Below are 25,728 nucleotides of genomic sequence, written 5' to 3' on the forward strand. Positions count from 1 at the left end.
CAATGTGTAGGGGTGTCAGATGATGCTGGTGAGACAAGAGTATCTGATCACTTGGCTGTTAATCGAGGGGTTCCACAGGGTTCAATTCTGGGTCCACTTCTGTTCATTATTTATAGTGCGGACGTGGTTGATCATATACATAATTGTAAGTACCACATCTACGCTGATGATATACAGCTGTACATTTCGAGTAAGCCGAAAGATGTTCACGAAGCAATTACGTACCTCAATGAGGATCTTGGACGGATAACAAATTGGGCTAAGTGCAATTCCCTAGTACTAAATGGAAATAAGTCCAAATATATGGTGCTGGGTTCTAGGGATCAGATAAGAAAAACCATAAACAGGGGAATTAGTGTGTTGATCGAGGGGGAGCCAATAGAGAGGGTAACAAAAGCTAAAAACTTAGGACTTCTAATGGACGAGGAAATGCGCTTTGAAAAACACGTCAATAATATAGTAGGAAACTGTTTTTATAGACTGAAAGTATTATATCAAATACGTAAATATCTTTCTACTGACAATCGCATTAAATTATGCGACTCTCTGGTTCTATCTAAGTTCAACTATATGGACGTGGTCTATGGCCCCCGACTGCTGGCGCGTACCAAGAAAACTATCCAACGTGTGCAAAATGCATGCGCCCGTTTTTGTTTTTCAATCCCGCCGAGAACACACGTTACGCCTTATATAACTAATGCTAAAATATTAAAAATGAACTCACGCAGGGCGTTGCACTTCGCGGCACTGCTTTTTGGTATGATGAAAAACAACACTCCGACTTATCTACTAGATAAATTAGTTTGGACAAGGGAATTCCACTCGCACAAGACCCGTCGCTCCAGCAGCACTCTCGTTCTTCCGCCGCACCGAACCGTTGCCTTCCGGGGTAGCTTCAGGTTTGCCGCCTCCAAGTGCTGGAATGACTTGCCACCGCCATTACGTCGTCTGCAAACATTGTACACTTTTAAAAAGAAATACCGGGAACACATTTTTAACGAACAAATACTGGAGTAGGTTACTTGTATGCTTACCTAAAGGTTTCAGACGATCAAGCACGGAAGTGGGCAAGACGATCGAGACTGCTGTAGCCTGACATCACTACTTGGAAACTTGAAAATTGAAATTTTTTCTCTCCGGACATACTATTTGTAACACCATTGTAACACCATATTAAATACTTGTTTCATGATTATTATTTTATTTCTAATGACATCATAACTATATATTTGACACTAATTGAAATTGAATTATATGTTTAGACGACCAATACTGCTGGAATTTATTTACTTTTTATTTTTTTATTATTTTTTGTTTGTAGGTGCGCGTGTAACGCTCGGAACAATATGGGATGAACTAAATTGTCGAATCGCGCGCAATCAATCATTCGATTGCACAAACCGGTTTTGCGGGCGTCGAGACACTCAACAACGCGTAACAATGTCACTCTTTACGAATATTACACATTAACACAATTACTACACACACACCTATACAAACAGTTTTAACTTTTTATTAGTATTCTTTTCATTAGTATTCTTAATAAACGTAGTCATATCATCCTTACCGATTTCCCGCCTTTTGTATTTATCTGTGCACTAATATTACTATTTATGTATGTTTATCTAGACAATTTTATGCAGCTTTTTTATTTTTTTATTTTACCAATGGTCCGTGACCCTCACTCGGCATGGGGCACACTGAAAACCAGCGCCGTGGCCTTCGTCACCGTGGGCCACGGCATATGCTGAGTGGGGTCCCGTTGCAGTGGGCATCTTGTTGGTGAATGGGTGGCACTGCTCAGTTTACTCTTGTTTTTATTTTTTCTTCTTTTATTATTATGTGCCACTGTCATGTCTATGTAATTGCCTGTATTTGTGTGATGTCCACTGTAATAAATGTATCTTTCTTTCTTTCTTTCTTATTAAATTCGTCTGTAAATAATATTGGTTTCATTTTATTGAAAGCATTATTTCGTAAATAGCATTGTTTTAAAAGCAGAATGGTGTGTTAATTATTCAAGTTTGTTTTTGGAGAATATTCGTAGGAGAGTATTACGTACGACTCTTTTAAAAAATCTGGCTTAAATAAACTAAATCAATTTTGCTATCGTTGTGGATTGAGATTGACACTGATATGGATTATTCAGGTGCAAATTCGCCAGGATTAAAAGTTCAAAAGTCAGACCAATGTTAAAACCAATACAATAACGGATGAACTTCTCCACACACCATGAGTTTTTACGGACTATTTACGTGGATATTTTTAGTCTGTGAATGCATTTTTAGGACTCTTTAAATGTCAACTCACTACTATAGATGACCCACACTGAACTGTCCCACCAAACTCAATGACAGGGGGGCGCTACCATCGATCAACTAAATGGTTTCCAACATGGCAAAAATCGGAACCAGCGATCCGATATTGACGGTGGCGCCCCACTGTCAATGTCATGGATAGGACAGTTCAGTATTTTGGAACTATAATATCAATCATTTAATTTGATTGCCATCTCTTCCACGATTGTAAACTACCCATCCAGAAGCATTTAATATGACCTAGATATTTTGAATTTTGCCATAGGCTGAGCTAGAGCGCGGGTGATTCACGTTGAACACTGGGTCCTGCCCATCTCGCCTCGTATCTGTGGCTCATTGTTTAAACCCAACAATGGTTTGAAAACGAACCAATGTGACGCGCAAACATTCCATAGTAAGTAGGGCTGCCGATAGAATGTCTATCATGAAGATAGAAACGGTCATATTAATGGATTATGAGCAAAGCATCCTCCCCTCGCCCTTGGCTTTTAACGCCAATAAGAAAGAAGGTTTTATAGCGCATGATATGGGAGAAGTGCCTCAGAAATAAAAAGTATCATATTCATAACTTTCTAAAAATTAAATGACATTGGGAACTTTTTGCCCCACTTTTCGAAAAGTAGCGGACACAAACGAAACCTATCACAGATGATACATACTAATATCCAATGAATTTCCGTGCATTTTTTTTTTCTCTCTTATATGGGAATATTGAGAAAATGAAGTTTTAATATTTTATTTTATTTAACATTTAGGTAACATTTTTGACGACCTCCGTGGCGGAGAGGCGCACACACCGGTTTTCAAGGTGTGCCGGGCCAATCCTGAGGTCCCGGGTTCGATTCCCGGCCGGGACAATATAGAAAACGATCTTTTCACATTGTCTCTGGTTTGGGTGTGTTGTGGTTCGTCGTTCCCGATTTCCATAACACAAATGCCTTAGCTACTTATTTTGGGTTGGAGTAATATATGAGATGTTGTCTAATATTAATTTAAGTATTTATAATATTTTATTTATTTATATTATTTTATTTATATTTTTTATTTATTTATATTTTTTATTTATTTATATTATTTTATTTACTTTTATTGGTTACTCTGCAATGCCAAACAACATAACATGTAAAAATATCAAATCATTTTAGACAAATATATTTTCAACTTAGACTCGTCATATCTCAGAATTCCCATATCTCACAACATAGCGCTTTAAGTGAATATACCTACAAGTATAAAGCTTTGAAATAAAATACGTTTCATCTTTGTCCGCCGTGGGGCATTTTCTCATATTAAAGTTCCCAATGTCCTTTGGTGTGATATTACAGACCGAAGTATCCTTTGTGAGTCGAGTTTATTAGAGAATAAATTTTATAATAATACATTAACTTAAAATGACTTAAAAACTAAAAATTTAAAATTACTAATGATAAAAACTATTTACAAAATAAAAAATACTTCACCCCCAGCGCCGCAGTCAGGAATGGTGCCCAAAAGGCTGGCAGCATTGCCACGTTGAATGGCCAGGCTAATTCTCTGGCCGAAATAGCTGCCAGCCTTTTGATCACCGGTCACCTCGGTGAGCCTCTTTGCCAGTTCCTTATAAAAGGAACGAGCGCTTGGACCCCATGGTCCCATAGTCTCAACCCCAAACGGCACAAATATATAACTCTCATTGAGAGCTGCATATTTGCGCCGCTTGGAGCACTCAGCTGAGGCCGCCGCCGCGCCTGCGGCAAGGGAGGTACCTCCTGTATGAGACGGAGCAAGCGTATCCGCGCATGTTGCGTCCCACACAAGAGGACGTCCCTGCTTCCAGGGAATGAGCGTCATGCCGTCAGGTCTCTTGCCGTCGTCACGGAATATGCCGTTAGGCTCTAAAACTGCTGGCACATTGACGGCGACAAGAGCTCTGCGGATGACGTCATTGATGCAGGCGTGTCGGGAGACTCGACCAGCGCTCATTTGGCATGAGAGGCCATGGTGTCCTAACTCACCGACGCGAGTACCGCAACGAAAGCGATGGGGATGGTTTGTCTTGACGCCAAGTCTAAGGGAAATGGCGAGGGACAGTGTACTCCTGTCAAGCAGAGTCCCGATATTGGCCGAAGGAAGAGCATGTAGCCAATAACCGGACTCTACCTGAAAGACCGCTAGTAGGCGAGCACGCTCTGCAGCATTTTCGGAGGAAGCCAATAAATCACTCTGAAAACGCAAACAGAGCGGCTCGTCCCACTGCCTCTGAGACGATAGAGAGGTAGGTGGATCGGCTCCCGGGCATGCCCTAGTCCAAGCGTTTCTGGCCTCTGCGAGGTGAGCCAACTCCACTACCCCTAAAGAAGGGGACAGTAATTTATTAAAGAGTTCGGCTGTACCATACGCAGAAGACAGAAAAGCTGGAAGGGCAATATGCGATATCTGACGTGTGCCTAGTCCTCCGAAACGCACAGGGAGAGAGGCCTGTTTCCAGGCGTTATCGGTAAATGCACAATTTAGAATTTTGGAGAGTGTCTCCCTGAGCAAACTATCAATGGTTGACAGTAGTCCTGGAAAAAGCCAAAAATGGGTACTACGTAAAAAATATATAAATTTTGGGGCGTATGCGCAAAAACGGATTAAATACAAAGCCATGTGAGGGTTTATCTTTAGCATATTTTCGGAGGACTGCTGAAATTTGGAAATTTGTTCATTAATAAAAATCGGAATAGCCTCGTCAAAAATAGGGGAACCTAGAAGACGGAGTGACGTATTATTGAGAATTTTGATATTGGGAGCTAAAGCCGAAAATTTTGTAATAATGTCTTGTAACTGAACATGTGAAAATTTTGATTCTGGGATAAATAGCTCGCATTTTGAATAATTGAGATCAAGTCCGATACTGTGAGTATAATAATAAACAGTTACTGTGAAACACTGAAGCGTTGTATCAAGTAGAGAATACACAGAATTGGGTCAAAAGTTTCAGATTTACAAGAGGGAATTTCGCTCTACAGACATTGTGTAAATACAAACAAAGGGAATTTCTACAGATGAACGATATCCCCTTTCATCATTTCTGCATTGTGTTTAATTAGTCCCTCTTTTCAGCTGTGAAAATTGATATTCCAGGAAAAAACAGTGCAATCTCGTAATTGATACTCCCACTAAAGCCTTAAAGGCTTTCAATTTTTCTCGTTGTTTCTGAGTAGTTAAAAGCTTTATCAATTAAAAATATCGATAGGTACCTATTGGAAATTCTTTTTTCGTTGGAATTTTGATATTTCACAGTGTTTCGTAAAAAAAGTTACTTTTATGAACAAGATATATTTTACACAATGTACGTTCACGCGTGCTGACACTGGCTGACAAAAAAAAAATTTAATGAATATAAAAGTGTAATAACCTGGCATAAACAGGTAAACTCCGAACTTGGTTTGCATTTATCATGCATAAGGACTTGTTTGAAGTTTGTTTTTACACTTTAAAAAGTTTCACGTATTCAAAACCTTTTTTAAACGTACAGTATTTGACGACCCTGCGTTACTATCCACGCGAGTGTTGCCACTGTATAATATCAGTGGACGTGTCTTGACTTTAAATCTCTCATTGTCGCACTATTTTAGACCTTAAAACCGAACTCGTAGGGCGACCGAACTTATGGCTCAAGTGTTATGTTTGACGCTACAATTGTTTGCGTCTATTTTGGAGTTGTATACTGTAACCAATTTCGTTCAATGGTTTCTGTTTTGTGTTACACTTAATATGGTTTACATTATGTACATGACGTATAACGATGCTTCCGCACATTTTCTAGGTGTTTCTCAACACAGAAAGAAATAATGGGAAAAATTAAGTTAATTATATACGCGTTACTTAACACAAACCGACACATAATCGGAAAACTCGCCCTTCAAATATTTACCTTACTACGACTATTTAAACAAGGCTGTTGATAAATAGACTAATGTGCGTTTGGAGTCCTATTTTTTACATTTACATACTTCAAACCAACACGCCGCGCCATTTACTTTGGGTGTCAACTAATAGGTTGTGTTGTGTGGCTTTGCAATATTTTAGGTGAGCAAATCAAATAACTACGATTTTCTACTCTACAAGTACCTACATAGATCCTACATTGTTTAACTTGACGAGCCTTCCCCATGTTTCCCAATGTTATGGTATTGAGTTCGACTCTCTCATACTGTTCTCAAATTGCCAACAATTAAGCAAATATTTTTTAAACAGGACGCAAGAAGCATCAAAGCATGTGACCTGGTATCTTAAGACCAATAATTTTCTGCAGTAGTACCTACGGGACAGGTACAGGATTTTTCCCAGAGGACTAAGTTCGGAATTTCTCAAGGATAGAATACGAAATGAGGTCTCTGACACAGAGTGAAGTAACCAATCGAACTCAAGAGGTAAGCAAACAGAAGTGGCAAGGAGCAACTCCTAGAGGCAACTTGTTTGTAACTTATCCTTGCAGCGCTAACCTGATACAATTACCGTTCCCTTCAGAATGTAAATTAATATTTGAAAGACTCAAGGTCTACCATATACAATGAGTCAGCCCGCTAAAATATTCGCGTTAATATACAAGCATGATTACCTGTCTGCATTCAAACTTGAAGCGTAGCATTCCGATATGGGTGACTTACGTCATTTTAACGGCTACGGCGGCTAAGCTGATAATCGCTTGGCAGACAATCGTGGGCTGGAACTGGTATTTACACTGTACGACAAAAAAGTAACAATGTAACCGTCTACCCGATTCAAACTTATTGGACGTTATTTCAGAAAAAAAATTGACAGCATCATTTGAGTTTTTTTCTTGCTATCTTTAGCTATTAGATTTATTCAAGAAGTAAAATGCTGTAAAATACTAGATTAATAATTAATTTTCGATGGATTCAAGTCGTTAAAGCTTAAACCCGTTTGCAGATAGTGTAGAGATATGAATGATTGCCATAATATTTTTTCGTTACGTAATCTGATATAGAGACGTCTATCGTTCGGAAATGGTTTTGGGAGTAGCACTTTGTTTGTTTTCCTAATATTGTTTACGAAAAGTAAGAAGATATAATTAGAAGTTAATAGGATTAATTACTTAACAAACTACAACAAAGCAAAGTGGGTTGTTTACTTTCCTCAAGATCTATTTTGTTACGAAATGTGTTATATCCCTGTGTATCACTCTCTCATTTGTTCCGCCCAATTAGGCCTGGATTTCCACAAGTCGAGATTGGCAAGCTTAATCGACACACGAGTGCGTTAAAACAGTACACTACACAATCCAGAGCCGTACCTAAGCATTGTGATTCTCGCCGTGAATGGCATTCCCCCGCGTCGTGTCACGCCAATAAATGATACAACCGGAGTCGATGCCGCCATGATAAATTGACACCGGCTCACCTCTGCATTTGTCATTTCATTAAATTAATAGTGGATTGTGCGGTGATTCTTGATGTGCATTAGGGAGTTATTATTCACTCTTTAACCCTACAGTGGTCGCGCGGATTACACCCGTAATCCACTCGTGCAAATTGTCGAATATTTTGAAATCGATCAACGCGATCGTTTTGATACTTCGTGTACTTTAAGTTGCATAGTCGGAGATCACACTTAATGACGTGTGAGCGCCAGGTCTCTTGTGGATGTGTCGCAGGAGCCCCGTAAATGCCGATGGCCTACCCGTGTAATCCGCGCGACCAATTACGTAAGTATTTTTTAAGTTACCTTTTTTACTTAATGTGTCTGTTTTTGCATTATTTGTGTAAATTAATGGTTTATAATAAATAATTAGGGCATAGGTATGTATTTACATTTGTGTTTACAATAAAATCATGAACAATAGACAAAAAGCACAAATTGCAGAATGGCTAGAAGTAATTGACAATGAAAGCGTATCTTCTGGCGACTCTTCGGTTTCTGATGAAGAAGTGCACATTCTTCCACAAGAGAACAAGTTTCTCAGGCCAGTGATTAGCCATCTAACTCAGAACCATCACAGCGGAGATTTTTAGGTCGCTACTTTGACTGCGAAAGAAAGCTAGCTCAAAGTACTGGAAATACTTGTAATTCGTGCAGCAAATTTATTTGTCCTTAGCATTCCATTATGGCCTGTATCTCCTGTTCAAAATATAATTAATAAATAAGTGCAATTAGTACTAAATATTTTTAAACTGCCAAAGTTGACATTTTCATGACGAAAAATGATGATTTTTATGTTTTGGTTAATTTATAAAAACTGAGAAGAACTGCTGGTTTGTTTGTTTGATTATTTCATTAACTAATACATAACAATAAATATAAAAAATAAAGAAACATGTTTTTATAAAGAGATGTCTTCTTTTTTTACTCCATAAAATGGCTTACGCATGTAATCCGCGCGACCATTAACGTAATATTTTAGAGCGCGACCACCGTAGGGTTAATGGTTTAAATTTAATTATTACTGAGTTTTCAAATCAGTTAGTTCATGAATATAAAATAGGTAACTCAAAATAAGCGATTGACTAACCAAAGGTAGTTAACTCAGTAAACGAAATGCTGAAAATGAATATTTTTCCAGTAACGTTTTAGGTTAGCCACAACCGAAATCGATAGAAAGTGGTAATAATAAAGTTCAAACAAGGATCATGTACACAAAAAAGTGGAGGAATCGTAGAGGATTTACCTTTTCATTTTAAGCCCCAGAATATTGAGTGGGAAACCTGAAAACGCATCCGTGAATTCTCCAATGAAAAGAAGTTCTTAGTGTACACGAGAACCAATCAAAAGCTTTCACGTATGTTTATTTTACCAGAAACTGAACTTTTTCAACAAATCTGAATCTCGACAAAAAATTTCATCCGAAGAGTGGAAGGATTAAAATTGATATTGCTTTTCTTTATTCCTGCTATCGTGTTAAAAGGTTTTTTTTTCAGTTGAGATGAGTGCATGGAAGTGATGATAAATATTGAAACAAATAACAGGAATCGCATGAAAATATGCGATTGTATTAATTTGTCGATACACATGCCTACAAAGTACGAGTAAATACAATAAAATGTTAATAACATATTGTATGATTCGCAAATATAAATAAAGCTTTTTGTTGTAATCAGAATATTTTTTACTGTAGCAAACATGTTGTTATAACATTAAAATCTATTAAATGAAAAATTGCCATAAAATTATTAATAACTGCAGCATTGCAGAGAACCAGAAGGTAATGCGAACACAGAAGCAAATAGACAAATCACTATTCCAAAGTTTAAATTTCAAATAACAATATCTAGGCGTAAAAATAAAACTTCGACACGTTTTACCCTACTACCAGATAGGGATGGACAGGCCCCGAAGCAAATTTCATTTATTAACGGCATTTTACAGTGTGCGCGTGTTACCTCGCGCCCAGCATTGTCCAACGCAGTCCATCTCCATTAATCAATCACGGAGAATTTTAAAACACCTACACAGGTGAAACCTAAAAGAGGGGTGTCGGAAAGGCCCAAAAGGCTCGCACAGAGACTAATTTATTTAGCATAGTTCGAAGTGGCCGCGCTGATAACGTAAAAGCGCTCACAATCTCGCTTTTGATTCCTTTAGAACTTTTGATCAAACCATCCAGTTAGGCGAGTGATTTGAACTTTGAGGGCAAATTGGGGGTAATCGCATGGGGAATATTGAGGTAAAGTTGACCGCTAATATTATAATCTATCTGCATTCAGTGAACAAGCTGTATTGGGTAACACGCGCCTGCAAGCTCCTATATCCTGCTGTATTGGATGCAACCTCTCATCCGTTGCGCGGATATAAAATTTTCCTTACAACCCCTAACCCATCAATAGGCCAATATTCGAAGTCCACCTAACATAAAACTCGACTTTCACCGACGGAAATCGGTTTTACTAACGGTTTATATCACGGTCCACGAGTTTATATAACGGAAAATATTTTAAACGATAAGTAAATTGAAACACTGGCCATGTACCTACTACGAGTAGGCATGTGTACAACCATTGAAAAATAAATGAAATATATTTGACAGACTGTTATTAAATTACTCGTGACATTCAATTGTTCCTTTCTGAGTTTCTAGTGGATATGTCAACATCACCGTTTAATATCTGTGTTTTGACGCGTCTCGATGCGGAACGGCGCGTTACATTCGTCTCCGCGTGCGTCAATCTGAATCCCAAGTACAGTCAACCTCCGAAACAGTGCACGGTTGATCTTCAACTAACTGCCATAAGGTTGAAAATTGAAACTTCGAGGGCAACAGGGTGTGTGTTCTGCTCTACCAACCCTGCGCCCGAGTTATTTGCCCCGTGAAAAACGCTCTAAAAATAACTGACCGAGTCTCAAGCAGCCCTAATGTTTTGAGAAGTACGGACAATGTGTGTCAACACTGTGTAGGGGAGTCGAAGCTGGGGGGATTATTGTACCGTAAACCAGTTTAAATACTGGGTCACTAACCACCTGGGTGAGAGTAGGAGGAAGGAATGTGAAAACGAAGGGCATGGCATTGCGTAATTACGCCAGGAATGGCGCATTCAGGTGACCCCATGGGTCGAGAGAAATATGGCGTCATGGTATTCATGTTTCATGAAAATAAGGCAGTTATAAGTATAAGTGGCATACTAATTATTACATATTTTATTGCAAAATGATACTTATTACAATTTAGCAAGATGCCATACTCTTCAGGTTATGAAATGTATCGTCGTTCAGTCTCGAACAGAAAATAAACTTTTTGCCTATAGATTTATGCATGAAATTCAATAACTATGCCAAAGTGATTAATGAAGTCATTACCACAGCACTATGAATTGACAAGCATAATTGATAAATGTGTAGTATGTATAACATTGTATCCATTGTATCCGTAAAGGAGGGCCGAGTCATAGCACGATTGTCGCTTTAGAATTTGATCAGTTCTAGATATTAATCTAATCTTGGTAGTAATTTACTTTAGCAAGATACAGTTATGTCTCATTTGATATCCACTGGGAGCAAAATCATATTAATTTTCATGAGCTTCGTTTTTTTACGACCAAATAGGTTATAAAGATGTCCACTGCTGGACAAATACTAATGTATTACTTAAAGTGTCACAATTCGGAATTTAGCAGCTGACAGGACTACGTTTGACCCAACTTATGCTTCGGATCAAAGTTACACTGTCAAGCTGGCACTGAATATTTAATAGAATAAAATATCAAAGTTTCAAGGCGTTGAATACACCTGGATCCAATACCGGTATTTAGCTTTTGCCCGGGGCTCCACCTACGTGGATGTAGGTCTACAGAAAGTATTTTTGGCGAGTTCGTCCTTATTATTACGCGCATAAATAAATAAGTTATCATCCTCTTATTCATCAATAGAAATCTTAAGTAACCTTTGCCCTTCACCAAAGTAATGCGCAAAATGTAGACTTTATCTTTCGAAATAAGTTATCCAAAAAATCGAATCAGCCCCGTAATGCTGTGCAGTAAAATTTACCGTCTCGAATGTAGACCTAACTAAGCAAAAAAAGGGAAACTCTACTAATGCATAGATAAAGGAGATAAACCTATATGGGATTAATTTTCGTAGCCAGAGGGGAATGAGAAATCAAAGTGTTAATTTGATCCCTTTGCTCAAGAGGTAAGAGCGCTATTTCGCACGGCAGGTCCTTGTGCTCGTTCCCGTGTCGAGTTTCCGCAATATTGAGTTTTATGTGTTCAGTGATAAGGTGCACTCGGTCGAATGGATGATTCTGGGAATGTGTGTCAGTGCTAAACAGCCGATAAAGCACGCCTCGCGTTTGCCCCGAAGTGACGCCACACAGTAGCGTAATGAACGTGATCGAAACGGAATTTTCATTTTCTTTTATCTCGAGGAATATTTACCTATCGATCTCTCAAATAAGTTTACGAGAATAAGATGATGATTTGAGAAAAGACAGCAGGATGTGTTCCAATACTTTTAGAAATGTCTAAAACATATTCAAATTGTAACGTCTTTTAAGACGAAAGTCCTTTATTATACAAATATTTCCATATTGATTTTTAGAGCGAACGTTCTACAGTGGCTTCGAATAACTCCTAAACCAGGTCATTCGTCCATCGGGCAGACAATCATCTCACGCTTCGTTCCCGTCTTCACTAGTTTTTCATTAACGGTTTTATAGACTTTAATTAAATTCCAAGAGCGGTCCAATGGTTGTATTGTGTACAAAGCTCCGGTTGTTCAGTAATTTAATTATTGTAAGTCGAAGTTAACTACTACATACTCGTACGTCTGAAAATGTTTGAATTGATTGTTTGATTTCACAATACGAGTGATTGAATATTCATTGTACACTATTTGTGTACAGCGTTATTTTCTTACACCATTAAAAGAAACATTTTTGACTTTCGTAAGTAGGATTGCCTAAAATCCCCAAACGCATTGTCCCCACGTGTGAGGAAAGCAAAATGAAATTTCGTGCCCACCCCACAAATTAGAAAATCTACATCCTTTAGATACTAATTGCATCAATGAATAAAGTTTATTTTTTGGAAATACACACATTTTTCACAACACAGCCAAATATAAGTTATCTACATATATTTTCAGAGACTATGTGTAAGGTACCAAAAATATTTAAATATCAATTAAAAAACATGAAAATTCTGATATTTCCGTGAAAACATTCCTTTGCAGTTCAGTTCAGAAACATGTTATGAATTCATCGTCAACCCTTATTGGTTTCTGAATAGTTGCCTTCATATTTTGAATTCTGTTGAAATGAAATAAGGCTTAAATTCTGTTAATTTTACCATATTTAGCTAAAGGATTTGTTTGCCAACCTGTCCTTAGCACCCTTTACGCTTAGATCAATCACGTTATAGTTGACACATTTCCATTTGGACTGTAACAAGGAACAATAATTTGGACAATAATAATAATAGCAACTCAATTTACGAGTACCACACTAACAATAACATTCTGCAGAATAGGAACGTCATTCCCAATAGTCCATAATTTAATTTTAGTACTGTACAATTACAACTTTAAAGATGTGTATGGAGATCATAGTATTTAACTGCCTAATAGTTCAACACAATTGTCATAGCAATGCAAACAATTCAGAAGCAAATTCTCGTGATTCTTCTTTCAGTACCTACCCAGAACAAAAAGTTTACGCACGTGTTTGTTATAAAAACGCTTTTTAAACAATGCCATTTCATTCAGCTGAGAGTAAAGTGTAAAGTTTTCATAAGTATTAAAACATTAAAAGAATATCAATGGTAGAATTTTCCTTAGCGATGTTTACTCGTAAATCTGGACTCAAAGGATACGTACGAATGAGTTTAACGAGTTCTTTATTGAAAAGGTCAAACAACACTGCAGATTGACGACTGGCGAATTTGTCATTCAATTAATAAACACTGTGATAGCTTACGTTATAGTAGTGATAACATGTCCTATTTTGTAATAAAAGTTATATAGGTAAGTGCATTATGGAAATCCTTGGGGGCCTTTGTCCAGCAGTGGACGTCTTTCGGTTGAAACGAACGAACGAACGAAGTGCATTATTCTGAAAGGCTAAGTACGTTTGGAGACCAGCCCAGCCTGATGTGGTGAATATATTGTCACGGGGCACGCGATCTCGTATCCAGTGCCCATCATTTCTGAAGTATACGATTTAGAACGCTAGGAAATTTTATTAAGCCATTGAAATAGTTTATCTACTTTGTTTGTTTGTTTGTATTGAGTAGGCTCCGGAACTACTAGACCGTTTTGAATAATTCTTTTAAAAATTCGAATCCTATATTATTATTTCTGATGAACAAAGGCGCTACGAAGTTTGCCTGATAAACTTGTAGTAGATTAATATTAACGTTGCTATCTACCCATTTCTTGGAAGAAATTACTCAAATATTATTCATATTGAGAGTACCTATCATAACTTGGATTTTCATTTTTGAAACGATGTTGTTAAAACTAATGTTATGTTATTAATTACAAGTTTAAAGGTAATTCCAATAAACACATTGCAGTCCGCCGAATATTTTATTAAATAATCGTTGAAAATTTAATTAATTTTCCTCGCTTAAATTTAAATTATTAAGTATTGCATATTTCCAATTCATCGTTGGAATAACATTATTAATTCCTTTATTCTAGGTACACAACCCCAAATTTTTAGTAAGTGCGCGAATTAAATAATATTTCAACAAGTGCTGACTTTTCTGAATAATGAGAATTCAACGGAAAATTACGAGATACATTAAATTTTCGATAAATTTTGTTCACTTGGAAAATTTATGTGCCGTGCGCCCGTGCCGCAAACCGCAATTTATTTGAACTTGTTCACTTATGCGATTAATAAACATTAAAATCTAGGGGATGATGCAATTAAATTGTTAAGCTTTCAGCAATCAAATTTAACACTCAACTTGTCGGCAGGTACGTCAATTAAGTGAGTTTCCGGGAACCTGATAGAGGTCTTAGCGCATCAAGTTGCACCTAAGCTACAGCGTCAGTTGAGACCCGACTGTAGTAAGCTGACTGTCCAACGTAAAGCATATTTTATGTAACAGTGTTTGACATACAGGAGCTTGAACGTTAATATCACTTGACCGACAATTTCATCGCTTCCCCAACTATTCTATTCTTTAATTACATTACATTGATTAAAAATTATAAGAAGTTGAAAAATTTAATTCAACTAACTAAAGAATTGTTACCAAAAATTCTGAAGCACAATTCTCTAAATCTTTCATTAAAGCGCTGAGACCCCGATTAGTTTGCAATCACGTGTGAAATTAATATTAAGACAATTGGGTTGGCGGAAAGTTTAAAGTAACGTTATACATAAGTTTCTTCTATTGTTAAACCGAAATTTATGAACAGGGGATTGCTATGACAACTCATTTTTTGTTTATAAATCGCCGTGTTAGAAAAATTGTATGTAGGTATTTTATTGTTTTTTTTTATGTATTTTATAACTTCATAAACATAATTAATTTTCTTTATTTTCCAGGTACAATCGGTGATGGAACCTGATCGCATCTCTTCCGAAGTGACAACAAATAGGTCGGGTTCTAACCTCAATTAAAACCAAGATTGCTTGCGCTTGCGACCGATAAGTAAACATTTTGTGCTAAAATTGGATTCTGCTGGTACAATACCAATCAGGCTACGGTTTCTATTGCACTTACAATAAATCAAATACACTGACAGAATATCGTTAATGACTTCAATTGTGTACATTTGAAATCGATATTATTAGATTAAATATGTAATTAATCAAAGGAAAATCAATATTTAATTAATACCTACTTTCGAGATAATTTTATTTATTTATATCGTCTGCGCACACGCATGTCATAGCAAAAGAATGACGCGACGATTCTGACATATTAAACTTGACATTTGAATGTTAGATTGTCTGTCTGAGCTACTTTATTCCCACTATTAAGGTTTTTTTTCTTTTTTTGTCGCTTTATTACAAAATTGTTCAACGACGTGGTCGTTTCGTTTCAGATTTGATGATGGCATAATTCGTTTAGATTAATTCTTCCTTTGGTAGCGGTTTGGACCGGTTCCAGTTTTCCATATAGCCTGATGACAAAAAAAGTTTTATTTAAGTTAATATTGTATTGTCTATCTTCAAGTAGATACTCATTGCGCGTCAAGTTTTATAAAGTAGGCTCGTTCGTCCGGGGATTTTCAAAAAGCTTATACCATAATCATATTTTTATGAAACTCACAGACGTACAAACCTCACTTATTTCTAATAATGGTAAATTTTCATCAAAAGCTATTCAGTTGCGTATGAGAGTAACAACAAACGATATCTATCCATTTTCAGAAACGTTTTCATGCATTAGGTAATGTAAGAAAATTTCGCGGCAATGTGAGTTGGATTATTATTTTTGTTGCTGACATGGGTCACGTACTAAAGTTGAGTTGAGCATCCGGTTTCGCCAGGGTAATCTAGTTAGCCCGCTTCATGCTTTCAGTTCCCTTATTAAAATGTACCTAGATGTATGTGAACGAATTAGCTGGTCCAATAATTTTAAGCTCAAAAAGCATACACGGCACGAGTTTCGGGTGTTATTTGAAATGGCTATTTTATTTCATGTACAGCATGTACAGGACAGTTTACAAAAACTTTGACATTCATTTAAAACTATGCATTAGGGTGGAGCGAAATTTTTTTTCAGATAACTGTAATGTAATAGTCAAAATTTTGTGCCTTTAGGGCTTAAATGAAGTCATGCAAAATATTAATCAATTCGGTTTAGAGTAACTGCCTCCGCATCGACACTGAATTTATAAAAAAAGTTGGTTTTAGACCTCACTTAGGCGCCACATATCTGTGCAATATTTAAATAAAAATACTATTTTTTTATCACAAATCGTTTACTGATATGCTATATTTTCAATGTAAAATACACAAAAAAGCCAGGCTTTGGGTTTATAATTTTAATAAGGGCGTGAGAGAGCGCGAGAAGAGAATTTTTCTGGCCCTTTTCGCGACTCGCGTCTTTGTCAGATAGTCAACTGGAAAAGCTCTGAAAACATGTGAGAAACTGCCTATCTATAAATTTGAACAAATCGAAGGACAAATGTGATCAGAAATCGCCAATTATCTGAGTACTGATCGGCAGAACTTGCATAAAATTGCTTCGGCGGTAATTAGGCGTAATTCTCACAAAATCTCGCAATAATTTCTCCTGGTGAATTGTAACATGCCCGTTAGATCACACGAGCGTACCGAATACTACGTTTGTATTGTAGAAACTTAAAATCCAATAGAAATTTTGATACCTCTGGCTACTATTCTGGTTAAAGTCTATGCTTCGTCCTGGTTTTTGATTAAGAACAAAACCATCATGCAAAGATGGCACCCGTCATCTGTTTAAAATTATTATGGCCTCGAGAGGCCTGCCAGATACCCTATGAAAGATTAAATAACTAGTTACCCGGAGAAAAAGCTATTACGAGTATCCTGATAACAGTCTTCTTACGATGTCAGAGAGCTGGCCGCTCGTCGCATACTAAAGTCACACAGTACGAGTCACCCTTCAATACCTAGAATTTTTAAGTACCAGTGATACACTTTAATGCTATTTTATATATTTATTTAATTTACTTAACCAAACAGCCGCTTTTGAGATATTTATTTGACTAAGAAATTCAGCACATTGTCAAATCTGGTGGTGAAAGCAAACCTTTGTTTTAAGGCTTCTCTACCTCACTCAAGCTGTTGAGGGACCTGTGAAGATTACGATCAAAGATTCTTTTTCTCACTGCATCCAGAAAGTCACTAATAAGGTGCAATAAAAGTCAAGTTGGAATCGCGAAACGTGATGCCTAAATTTTGATCAAAAAAGGATTTTCAAGCATAATAATTAAAGTAATTTATCTAATTCTTGTATGTATTTCTTGTTATATTAGCTTAGTAAATATCTAATCTATAAATTATCTGTCATTTAATACATTCTTACTAATAAATAGAGCGCAATATTTCACCTTAGACGACTTTCAACTTCAAATAAAATTTTAAAATTTTGACGTCACTGCGGAGGCAGAAGATATTCATTAAATGGGATTAAAAATTACAGTTATTTATACTTTCATATAAGGCACAAATCCCCCCCTATTAGAACTTGAAAACTAAAAAAAAAAATTTTCCCATACAACCGTGCTCCACCCTAGAGATTACATTCCCTATAAGATAAGTTAAAACATGTTAACATTGTAAATTCACTTGGAAACCGTGGCGATCGTATTTTGTACATAAATATATTTTTGTACATAATTATTTCCGGGAAAAAAGAGTTATGCAACGGAAAGCATCGTTTTACATTTTCCCATTTACACCCTGAAGAAATTCTACGAACAGCGAATGATATACCAAGTAGATTAGACATTATCCAATTTGTAATTTTATCGTCTCGTACGCTAAACGGTTAGTTAACAAATACAATGTAGATATTTCAATTCTTTAATTACAAAACTGTTAGTTTGTATTGGTGCCGACTTTATAGTCTCATAGCACGACAAACTATATAATTATTTCATTTCCTAATAGGTTTCTGACCTCAGGCAGGCGGGCTCTAATATTGATAAAACCATTGCAGCATGAGTGTCAAAGAAAAAAATCTGTTGCTGGATATTAACCAGCGAAAGGATGTGTCGATGGATTGTGAATTTTTTCCATTAAGAAATGAGTCCGAATGGAAATATTGTCAAAAGACAATTTTTCAGCGCCATATTTCAATATAGCAGAGCGCGTCAAAGAAGTGAAATGGAAAAGTGAAAATTGGAAAGGTGAAGGTGTATTTTGCTCAAAACTTCTATAACACATATCATTGACTAGGTTTTGAAATATTTTACTGCAGTAGTTTTGGAATATTGGTTTTTTATTCAGAGAACATGCAACTGTTAATGCATTATCACGTTACTTACCTGTATAACATTAAATGTAATAGGTACCTATCATTTTTAATTTGATTTGGCTTATAGAACGACTGAGCGTGTTTGCATGTATTTAATTAACAATTCCATATGATAACTGACAACTAAGTGGCACCGTTCAAATTTTAAAGTACTTAAGTAACATATCAAACGCTAAACGTGGTTGGGTCACCAGTGAACCTCAAGCAATAGATTCCATTTTGTCTAGTTACGGCATTCAAAAGCTTTAGCGCTGAAAATCGTCAGATTCACCGCAGTTCTAAATCAGTCAAATAGATTCCTTGAAAAAATATCGCGTAGAAACTTTAAGCGTAGTTTTTCGAAGAAAAATGTCTCATAACTTTGGTATTATACATTTCTAGCATTGACATACATAATTAAGAGTTGAATGGTAATAGAATATCAATTTGATATAAGTATTCTACAAAGGACATTATGAGAAACGATGTATAAGAATGCCTCAATATTCATAAAAATTATTGAACCAAGCATTGGCTCTGCTAAATCTGAGTATAGATTAGAGCAATTCCTATGTAATGTAACGTTCTTGCGAATGGTACAATACAGGTAAATTGCACGACGTTTGGTTCGTGAAACACTAGTGTCATGACACTAGACGTTTTACAGAGCTGCTCGTTGTTCTGTTGCAAGTTAATAGGTTAGATGACAAAATTTCAATTATTTGTCCGTCAGACAGATAATTAGAAAATATTAGACTCATATTTTTTATTTTCTTTCATAATTAAATAATAAAAGTGCTACATCGAGTTGAAATGGTGCGATACGTCACGCTTGAGTAGAATTTTTACTCAAAATCACGCGACATTTCAACTCAATATAATACTGTAATTATTCGATTATGGAAAAAATCAAAGTCTAATATTTTCTAATTATCTGTCTGACGGCCCAAATAGAATTTCGATTTCATTACCCAGTCATCATCCCTATTCTCTAGTCTATACTCACCTTAACTGAAATGATTTTGCCGATTGCATCTCCCTGGGCTTGTCGGTTGTCGGCTGTCTGGCCGCAAGTTAAGCCTGTCATTAAGCAAATGACTAATAATCTATACATTTCGAATTCAATTCCATTATAACTTGCAGAGTAAGTAAGTCTGTCTGATCTTTACCATGTATTTAGCCATGGTGCAGTGAATAAAGCTTGTTCGTATCCATTTGCCATTACGAGTACCTAGTTCAAATCATCCCTGCAATAAACTAATTGATACTGCATTATCTGTTGATTTTAATACATAGATAGTTTTAAGACAAAGTCACAGAATCAGGGACTTGACCGTTTCACTAATCGCAACATTATTTCAATTTGCATTGAAAGATAGATTCGCTCAAATCTATGATAATGCTAGTTATTAGTTTGCAAGATGACCAAGGTTTGCCGCAGACTACATATTCCGTTCGTTTCCAATATTTCAAGATAAACTTCGGTAATCCCTGCCCCGTTCCTGAGCAATATAACACGTGAGATGGCACTAATCTCTAACATGTGCAAATTGCAGCAGAACTATATTGAACGAGCGTCAACCTCCTCTGTTTCGCTGAGGTCGGCGTCCGGGTTCCCCATCCATCCCAGTGGGATGTGGATTATAACTAATGTATAGGTATGCCAATAGCGTACTGTGATGCAGCAGATTCGCTGTCTCATTCATACTTTTATGTATGAGACTTGTCTTAGACTAGCGGCCGCCCGCGACTTCGTTCGTACGCGTGGATCCCGTTTTACCCCCTTAGGGGTGGAGTTTCGTAAAATCCTTTCTTAGCGGATGCCTATGATGGATATGCCGTTGATGGATCACTATATCAGTCAGTCACCTTTGAGTTATATACAGGGTAGACCTGCCACCTGGAGGGAAAGTACTCTTAATACTGTAGGTAGAAAATTTTACTCGAAGAAAACATTTCTTTATTTTGGAAAAGAAAGAAAACTGCATTTAAAGATTTTCAAATTTTTTTCGAAACTTCACCATGCCATACAATTTTCCGTAAATAATTAAAATAATTTAAGATTTCATGGTTTTACTTTCAATTGATTTATAAAGTTTGTTAAAGAGATTTCATCCTTATACTTAACCCTAACGATCGATGCAATAAAAGTACAGGATGTAATTTTTAACAGATTTTAGTTGGTTCGAATCCCGAGTGTGGCAAGCTTGGGAAATCATTGAATGCAGTTCTACTTCTTTTCGAAAATAAAGGAATGTTTACTTTGAGTAAAATTTTCTATCTACAGTATTAAGAGTAGTTTTCCTCCAGGTGGCATTACAAAATTCCACCCTGTATATTTAGATTTCGTAACTATGATTGGAGCGTTATTTTCCCCAATTGTGTCAATAAAGTGTCACAATCAATTAATTATTAAGGGCGTTATGTCGAGCATGTTTCAAGACGACGTCTGGAAGCGATACTATCACGTCACCTTCGTGCAGTGACAAAAAAATGGCGCTTTTGTAGTATCTGGGGGCACGGCAGTGCCCCCGCCAAGTCGAGCGCGAAGCAAACACTGCCGTACCATCCTTTACTGGAACCATTTCGCCGCATTTTCAGGCCCCTATTTGAGAACCTCTGGATAAGACCAGAACGCAGAAATTTTCGTGATCTAGTAAGCTATAATCACATACTTTAAATCCAAAATTTCAAGTCTGTAGGTCATTTAGTTCCGAAGTTAAGCGAAAGCAAAGTTTCGCATTTACGACACTCACTCACTCACTCACTGATGATCATCAAAATAGAACTAGTACTTCCCATTAACTCAGAGGGCTGAAATTTGGTACAGAGTTAGGGTTTAATGGCCACATAAAGGGAAAACTATAAAAACTAGGACAATCGAAGATCTGGAGTAACCACATTCATAATCAATACTACTCCGGCACTGTGGTGTTCGCCTGTATCGCTCACCGCTAGATGGCGCTAGCACTAGCAAGCGGTGTCCAGATTTTTTTCCTTTCTAGAGAAAGTCGTCGATTAAGTTGAATGTTGTGTAATTTGCATTTCGTTGATTTCGTTTATTATACTGTAAGGTTCGCTTAGGTTATGTTATAAAAACAATTCTGATTCGTTGTCCATTTTAAAGGTCGTTGAGTTTATTTGTGTTTAATATCGTAAAAAAATGTTGATAAAACGACGACGTTAAATAATTTTGCCACGTTCTACAAAAAGAAGTGAAATCCCACCAAAAACATTCTGTAAAAAACTAGCCAAGTCTCGATGGAGTTGCTTGTTTATCTCTAAAAAGTAATGAAATCTAGACAAAGTCGTGCCAAGTCTATGGTTCCTTACTGCGATTTCTTTATTATTATAGTTAATGTTGTGTGACTTGGCCGTTGAACAATCTTTATTAAGATAATCATACATTATAAATACGCAGCTTTACTGAACCTACAATTGACTGGTTATTGTTGAATCAACGTTTTCCAAGTGGCAATTTTCCATCGTCAATGGGTAGCGGTTCTGGCGACAGATTGGTGCAATGGTGTCATGGAGCACCTGGTTTTGTCACCCTTCAACGGCCAAGTCACACAACATTAACTATAATAATAAAGAAATCGCAGTAAGGAACCATAGACTTGGCACGACTTTGTCTAGATTTCATTACTTTTTAGAGATAAACAAGCAGCTCCATCGAGACTTGGCTAGTTTTTTACAGATTTAGATTTACCCGACTAAGGCCCAGTTTTTTGATTCATGGTTAAAATAACAAATTGTTAAATTTTGCTACTAATGGTTAAATATTAACAAAATGTTAACTGATAGTTAAAAAATGTACTAAAAGTCAAGCTAACCATTGTTCGAAAAACATTTTTTTCTGATATTTAACCACTTGTCATTTGACATCTGTCAAATTTGACTATTGGTTATTTTAACTACGAATCAAAAAACCGGGCCTAAGGCCCAGTTTGTGGATTCGTAGTTTAAATAACCAATAGTCAAATTTGACAGAGATGTAAAATGACAAGTGGTTAATTAACAGAAAAAAATGTTTTTCGAACAATGGTTAGTTTGACTTTTAGTACATTTTTTAACTATTAGTTTACATTTTGGCCCAGTTTTTTGATTCATAGTTAAATAACTAATCGTTAAATTTTGCTACTAATGGTTAAATATTAACAAATACCCACCTGCCAGAAGGAGGCATCAAATTCTACAAAACAATAATATTATGTTCCATCATGTATGTATTTGATGCCTCTGACTGCATTTGTGAACACGTAAGTAGTCCCGTTTCTTCACACAGTCGGGTTTTTTTTTCCAAAATCTTTTTGCGCCTTGCGGGACAGATGCCCTTCATTAACCTGTATAGTGACATTACCGCGATTACTCCGAGTGTCTGATGGTGCGTCGCGTCGCGTGAATCGCCAACAGGCAGCCTGTAATTGCGCATTGTACAAGCATTATGTCATGGAGACACGTTTAGCGATCTATTGTAGGGACAACATAGCGCCTAGACGTACAGTCGCTAACAGAATTCAAAATAGCTAGTATGAATTTTGTTTGTTGTTTTCTAATCGTGATAAAATGATAAAAATCGTCGATAGCTCAAAATTTTTGCTCTTATTACCGTGGTAAAGAAATGAATAAGAAATATATTTTGATAACTTTTTACAAATTCAACCGAAATCTCAAAACCAAGCGTTAATACAAAAAACATTGTACGTGCGTATGTGAATTGAAATTGTGAAAAGATTGTGCTAAATGTTAGCTGAAGCGCGACTTCACGTCATACAAAATGCAGTTGGTAACTTTTCTATTGAAATATTCTAGGAGACTTTAGTTTGAAACAATTCTATATTTTACAAACAAGTATTTAAATTGATGTAGGTAAGTACTTACATAATAAGTATTGTGTATTTTTCAAAGGATTTTGATTATTTAAATAAATCCATAAGAATTATTACATAATACTCAACATAGATCCTGTTAAATAAAACATTTAACAAAAGTAAACACCATAGGTACGTATGCACACTCTATTGTTTTTTTCCTTTGTGGTATCATGGACCGAGTACCATACAGTACAAAACCAACCGGCTTTGAAAATAACACTGGGTAGCAAACGCAGCCATACCCGTTCATTTGCGCTGCATTGTGTGCGACCTGGATAAATACCCTAGTTGTTTACAATTCTCCGCTACCGTAAAATAGTACCTGCAATTATCACAGCACATAGAGCGTCATTGTACAGTAATTGTTGTAAAGGCCAGTGATGAGTAACGAGTGACTCACGTAGATAGCGAGAGTGACCATAGAGTATGTAAGTCGATTATGCCGGTGCATAAAGTTGCTTGCCGGCCGGCGAAATCACTCAGTGCACGGCAGTGACGCCGAAAAAGAAAAAAAAACTGATGACCGCATAAAAACAAGTGACGGCGGTAGATTTTTGGCGCGAGTTATTTGTTATTAATATGCCTTTTTGCACGCGTAGCTTTCAGTTTTTCACAAACGTATCGCTCAGGTAGGTACCTACCTACTATGTTTATTTTGGAAACAAAAAGTAGCTTACGTTGGAATAATTTAGCTTTAGGCTGCTAAAGATTTGGCAACAACCGCACTTTATTTATCCATCCTCGATAATCGAGCAAGCAGTTAGGTATTCTATATTGTAGGTTAAACAAATATTTTTGTACCTGGCCGACATTGATTTTCTATCAGTCAAAACGTTTTCTACCAGAAAATCACTAGCAACAGCTCTTGTTTACTGCACGTTAGCGTTATAAATTGAATATTCTTAGACGTAAACAATAAGTTGGGCTTACTGAAAATTACACGAAGCGACCCATATTTACGGTCAAGTGACAAACCCGATCATATCGAAATATAAACTTCGTAGGGGCGCCCGTAGCCGGCTTCGTAATTCGATTTTCGTCGTGAACGTCCGGTAATTATTTAACCTGTGCGGACTGCGGTGAAGTTGGACGTGTGTCGGACAAGCACCTAACGTCGAGAAGTGTTAAAGCGAAACCTTAATTAGTTTGAAGACTGGAATTAACAGCAGTTTTGGCTAATTATTATGGTTAAGCAGTCTCGCGCTGTAAATAATTGCTGCAAGTTTGCTTTGATATTGAAGTTCTTGTTATGAGGTTGGATGTGTGCTTAAATTTAATATTTAGTTTCTGAATGGGAAGCGTGAACATTTGCTCGTAGCTTCATAAAATTGTTTTGATGCTTTATTTAACTTTCAACTCCAACTTGTTTGCAATCTTGTTGCCACATTCAGACACTTGCTTTTCTAGGTTTGTGTAAATGAATAAACTCCTGCTGTGTTTTAAAGGATTGTATTGGCACACAATTATTTTTTAATTTGAGTCAGGGACATAAAAGCGTAGGGAGTGCTAAAATTGTTACTGCAATTACCAATTTAGGATGGTCTATCTAAATATATAAAAGGTGAGTGATAGACTGAATGACTGACTGACTGACATAGTGATGTATCAACGTACAGCCCAAACCACTGGACGAATCAGGCTGAAATTTGGCATGCAGGTAGATGTTATGACGTAGGCTAAGAAAGGATTTTACGAAACTCTAACCCTAAGGGGTAAAACGGGATACACGCGTACGAAGTCGCGGGCCTACGGCGGTACCTTTGTCCTGTTGTGTTGCAGAATACAGATCTTCCCAGCGTTCAGGATTGCCTCACCTGTGAACAAAAAGATAATATTAAAAAGATTGTACAAAAAATAATTAAAATGACATAATTTAATACCGCTGTCTTACTTATAAGAAGTGTAACAGAAGTGACTTGATATTGCCTTATTCCTTTGATATTGCCGCCTGATCTTAGTGCCGTTAATTAATTTACGCGATTAAATTACCAAGCAAGCTCCTTTGCTCTGAAAATGTACAATGAAATAATACCTATTTAAGGAGAACATGTCGCGATGTATTAATTTAATACATGAAGTATTTATCGGTATAATAACGTTTTAATAATATTGGAAGACTTTTGTTGCCTTTTAAATTCTTTAGGTACTTAATGA

General features: G+C 36.6%; 1 protein-coding gene and 1 long non-coding RNA gene across 3 annotated transcripts in view; one reads left to right on the plus strand and one right to left on the minus strand.

The window, feature by feature from the left end:
• Positions 1-25,728, plus strand: part of LOC135086793 (Krueppel-like factor luna) — a 148,605-nt gene that overhangs the window by 75,842 nt on the left and 47,035 nt on the right. The gene's annotated exons all lie outside the window — the stretch shown is intronic.
• LOC135086797 (uncharacterized) overlaps positions 1-25,728 on the minus strand; it is a 143,512-nt gene that overhangs the window by 64,924 nt on the left and 52,860 nt on the right. The window contains exon 3 of the long non-coding RNA XR_010260603.1: positions 25,333-25,388. This is a non-coding gene — a long non-coding RNA (uncharacterized LOC135086797). The remainder of the gene's footprint in view (positions 1-25,332; positions 25,389-25,728) is intronic.

This window comes from Ostrinia nubilalis, chromosome Z, assembly GCF_963855985.1.
Source record: "Ostrinia nubilalis chromosome Z, ilOstNubi1.1, whole genome shotgun sequence".
Lineage (NCBI taxonomy): Eukaryota > Metazoa > Arthropoda > Insecta > Lepidoptera > Crambidae > Ostrinia > Ostrinia nubilalis.